The sequence below is a fragment of the Abramis brama genome (assembly GCF_963993115.1).
Source record: "Abramis brama genome assembly, chromosome: 6".
Classification (NCBI taxonomy): Eukaryota; Metazoa; Chordata; class Actinopteri; order Cypriniformes; family Leuciscidae; genus Abramis; species Abramis brama.
This window is the reverse complement of record NC_139968.1, coordinates 35,834,842-35,839,585: the sequence shown is the minus strand read 5'-3', so window position 1 is coordinate 35,839,585 and position 4,744 is coordinate 35,834,842. Positions and strand designations below refer to the sequence as shown.

Sequence of the window (4,744 nt, the reverse complement as noted above, 5' to 3'; positions counted from 1 at the left end):
CACACACACACACACACACGCGCACACACACACACACACCTTTTGTTGCCATTTAGCACACTGAATAGAAATTATGCTGAAGGGAATGCTGAAGAAGAGGAAGCAGACAGAAACTTGGGAATCACAGGAAGTACAGTAATATTTGCAGAAGTATTTTTAAAGAAAAGTAACTGTTATAAAATTGACTGTTATTCCTTGTGAGGTGTAAAATAAATATATTAGCAGATTCTTATTTTCAACCCTCATTTTGACCCTCTCTTAGAAATGTTCCAATTTCTGGGGAATCGTGTCAGTAGCCTATAATAACGGTTATTTTACTGAAATGAGCAAGAGGTCATCCTTGATGATGTACAGTATGCAGCTGACATGCAGCTTTCAAAATGACAAAAGACACAGCCTCTGTTTTGAATTGGGTTTGAAAAACTTAAAAATTCCAGTGGTTTGCCGCTAGATACAGCTTTGATTTGGTACAGTACATGAACCAGTGAATAATGCATTTTAACTGATCTCAGGTCAGTTTTATAATGTAGGTTCATTTTTTTTTATTATTCATTTGATGAATTTTAATATGTGACACTTTATAATTACATTTAGTTATAAGTTATTAGTTAATCATGAACTAATCAATTACAAAACCTATAAATTATAGGTGATCTAACATTTTATGAATGTTTTGTTAGTTACAAGACATTTATAAATTTAGTTAATGATGAAAAATCAGAAAACAAGAGTGTCGCCAAATCAATAAAATAATAAAAAATAATCAAAACATAATTCCCAAAACTAACTACCTCTAAAAAATACATTCTAAGAAATAAATCCGTAAAATAACAGAAAAAGTAGCTATACTGGAAGCTCGTTATTACCCGGACTTTGTCCGTAATTAAAACATGGAAATGTTCTGTTAATTCACAGTGTGTCCACAGTAAATAAAAAAAAAAAATCTGTTATTTAATGGTGTAGCCTATATCTATAGTAAAAAAACAAACAAAACAAAAACAGGACACATTCTGTCATTTAATGGTGTATCTATAGTAAAAAAAAAAAAAAAAAAAAAAAAAACTGATCAAACTGTGCTGTAGGCTACTTTTACTATAAAATAAAACTTATGAATTTAGGCAATATAGGCCTACCTACAGCAAAGATTCAGTTTATTTTACCTCAGAAATATTTTGTGTCAATATAGCCTATATTCGGCGCAGTGCTCGCGTGTTCGACGAGACATCCTGTTGTATTTTGTCAACGATATTCATTCATTTGGGAAAGGGAGTTGCTTGTCATATGTTGATTAAAACATTTATCCAATATCTTATCGGCATATTAGTAATGTTCGCACGGGAGCGCTAGAGCAGCGCACACACTTGTGTAATCTGACACCTCTTGTTAGCAGAAGCGGCAGCCCAGTCTGTTTAATGTAGCCTATCTGCATTTAGAGCCCATGCAATAAGCTCTGGCTTGCTATTACTTCTTACAACTTTAATATCTCTGTGTATATTTATACAGGTATTATCTGTGTATATTCTGTCATGTCATATTATCATTTATATTTATCATCCTTATTTTGTTCTCTCACAGAAACCACTTTTATGTATATATCCATGCAAACCTGCTATTGAATGACCTAATAAACATCGAGGATGGACAAGTTCGGAGTAGCTGCAGTTCTTTCTAACTGAAGAATTAGGCCAGTTGAGTCCCAATCCCACTGCACACAGAATATCCCACACCTAAAGTGTTATGATGTGTAAATACATGAATCAATGACAAAGCTTTTGGCATCCCCTAATCTAAAGTGTAAACTATTTATCACTTGTAAATGTGTTACACATATACATTTTAGATTAATTAACATCGAAGATCTGAAATTGATTACTGGGCAACCAAAAAAACTCTTAGTGCAGGTGTTTTTATGGTTTACAAATTTCATGTGAACAAGGAATCTAATCACAGCGCCCCAGTGGTCACCAGGGGAAGTTCAAAAATACATACTACTTTATGGTTCTTATTTATGTACAAAAAGTTTTTATGTGACCATATTAAAACAGGAAAAAATATTTCTTTTTGGTCTTTACCAGCAGATAAAATCACAACCAACAGAACTGTCAATAAAAGCAATACGTATAACCACAGAAATCAGGAACTTTTTTTGTCTTCACAGACTCATTTTTCTTTATGACAAGATTTCTTAACATGTTCCATATTCTATAACCTATCATCTAAACCTAGTGTTACAATATACCCCTCTAACAGATCAACATGTTCAGTGATCAGAGGGAAGGTGTCAGAGGAAATTTCTCCTCCCAACTCATTAGGTCCGAAGTTCTTGGTTTCGTTCACGACTTTCAGGTGTCCTGTGTTTTTTGCATGAAAAACAAGTTTCCCACATTAAAATCAGGAAACTAATAAATATAGGGGCCACTGCTGTAATGCCCAAACCAAGAAGAATCTTAACACCGATCATCTGGAAAATGGGGAGGGGGGAGGGGACAGGGGAAATCATTACATTAAGAAATTACAAAACCAATTGCTATAATAGTGCATGTACAGTAATTGTCATTTAACAGATACTTTTATCCAAAGTGAAATAATCAAAGGGAAGCAATAAAGAGTTAAATGTAGTGCAGAGTAATCACATTCATATCCATATTCATAATTTATTTTTGTTTAAAATGAAACTTAGATGTTGTGACATAACATAAACCCTTTTTTTGTGCATGTAAAAATGTAAAGAGATTCAGTTACAGCAGAATAATTTGTCTGTATGGGAGAAAATTTGCTAAATCTGTTTTAAAAAGTTTTACATTACATTTCTGAAGATAACATGAATTAAGACTTACCTGTGACTCAACAACAAAGCCCAGAGTCAGAGCTTGTAGTTCGGTGTCATTTTTTCCAGGAACTGATTCAGTCGGTTTACACCATTTGAAATGGTGCTGATCATCATAAACATACAGTCCTTTCCAGTATGTTTTTTTACAGGCAACATAATCACCGTCAAGGAACACAAGAGTGATCCACACAAGAGGTGGAAGCAGGCAAAGCAATGGAATTGTGAGCTTTTGAACTAGAGAATTTGTTGGGGCAAAACTAATATAAAACATTAAAGCAAAAACGAAAAAAAAAGGTCCAACAAAAATGTGGTTGATCATTATTGCATTCAGCTCAACATCGCATGGGCATGAAAAATCTTTATCAAAAAAAGCTTCCAAAAGCATTAAAAATAAGGTCAATGAAAGACAGGTGAAAAGAGCCTTTTTGTTTTGCTCACTATCAAATGATCCAACATCTACTGAAGGCATATTCTGAGGTCTACACAGCAGCACACAACAGGTACTGTAAATCTGATGATGTTTTGACTGCTCTTCTGTTGTATGGTCTCAGGGAAAGCTTTTAATCTTGAACCTCAGATGCTCCGGAAGTGCTCAAGGCTGGACAGGTCCCTATAATTAATGAATTTTTTTGGGACCTGCACACAAAATAAGAGAGAGAGATGAGAGAGAGAGAGAGGGAGAGAGAGAGAGAGAAAAGCGATAAGCATTTGATTGTTTAAAACACAACTATCTTTGCAGGAAACACATTGTAATTTTAATATATATATATATATATATATATATATATATATATATATATATATATATATATATATATCTTTTACCTTTTTCAAAAGTGTAGTTAGGCAGATCTTGCAGTTCGGTCTCTTTTCGTCCTTTTAGAAGTTTTAGAAGTCACTATGAACCTGTTAAACAAACTACTGCATCATTATCAGCACATGCGAGAATGAAAGGAATCAAACTGCTTTATATGCTGGCAACCTTCGTGACTCACATGTAAATTGGTTTCACTTTATGAACAGTTCTGTAATGTGTATGTTCTGATTTGTCCTGTTTTATTATCATGGAGTTTTGGTTTTGTTTCCCTGTTCCTGTTATTATGGCCCGGCTCAAAGGCCACAACAAATAGAGGAAACCACGCTCCAGGGATTACCGGAAAAATATGATACTCCAAATGCAACTGTTTGTACTAATAATGTGGAATCTCCCCTAATGTATTTAGGAAGAGGTACCACACTGTTAGACTTTTCAAGGGTTTTTTACAGTAACTTACTGGCAACAAGTTACTGTAATTAAGAGTTACAGTACCAAACCGTATTTCAGTTTTGTGTAATACAGTGCATTACTGTAAAAACGAAGCTAATCAGTACACTACTGTAATTATTTTTATTTGTACTAAATATAAATTAGATTTGATAATTTTGATATATGATTAATTTTATTTTTATCCTACATAAGTACTACTTTCATACAAACCAATTAGACAAAGTTATCACAAAATAATTTTTTTTTATTTAAAACATTTCATATATATCACAAAATAAACATGCCAATGCTGGAAATGATGTGTGAAATTTTTACACATTAATGGGTGAGTTTAGAGACAAAATTTTTTGTGTTAATTTTAACTCATTCATTGTGTTAATGATTTCAAAATTAAATATGTCAGAGAGGTTAGCACAAAGATGTGTAAACGTGTTAAATTAACACATTATGTGCTGTCCTTCACTGCAAACATTTTTACAAACATACATAAAACCATAAACAAAACATTAGCATTTGACTAAATGAATGTAGAGTCATTGGTTGTTTAGCTTATACAAGTATTATAATGAAATATCAACTATTACATTCATAAAACTGCAGAATATAAATACATTTTTAAGCAGTCAAAAAGGAAATGTCCAACACAG

At 32.9% G+C, this 4,744-nt stretch overlaps 1 long non-coding RNA gene across 1 annotated transcript; it reads right to left on the bottom strand.

Moving 5' to 3' along the window:
- Nucleotides 1-1,967: 1,967 nt before the first annotated feature.
- LOC311085282 lies at nt 1,968-3,745 on the bottom strand. Its single transcript, XR_014606776.1, has 3 exons — nt 3,656-3,745; nt 2,838-3,466; nt 1,968-2,461 (listed from the first exon to the last, which is right to left on the bottom strand). It is a non-coding gene; the product is annotated as an uncharacterized lncRNA (long non-coding RNA).
- Nucleotides 3,746-4,744: the final 999 nt, after the last annotated feature.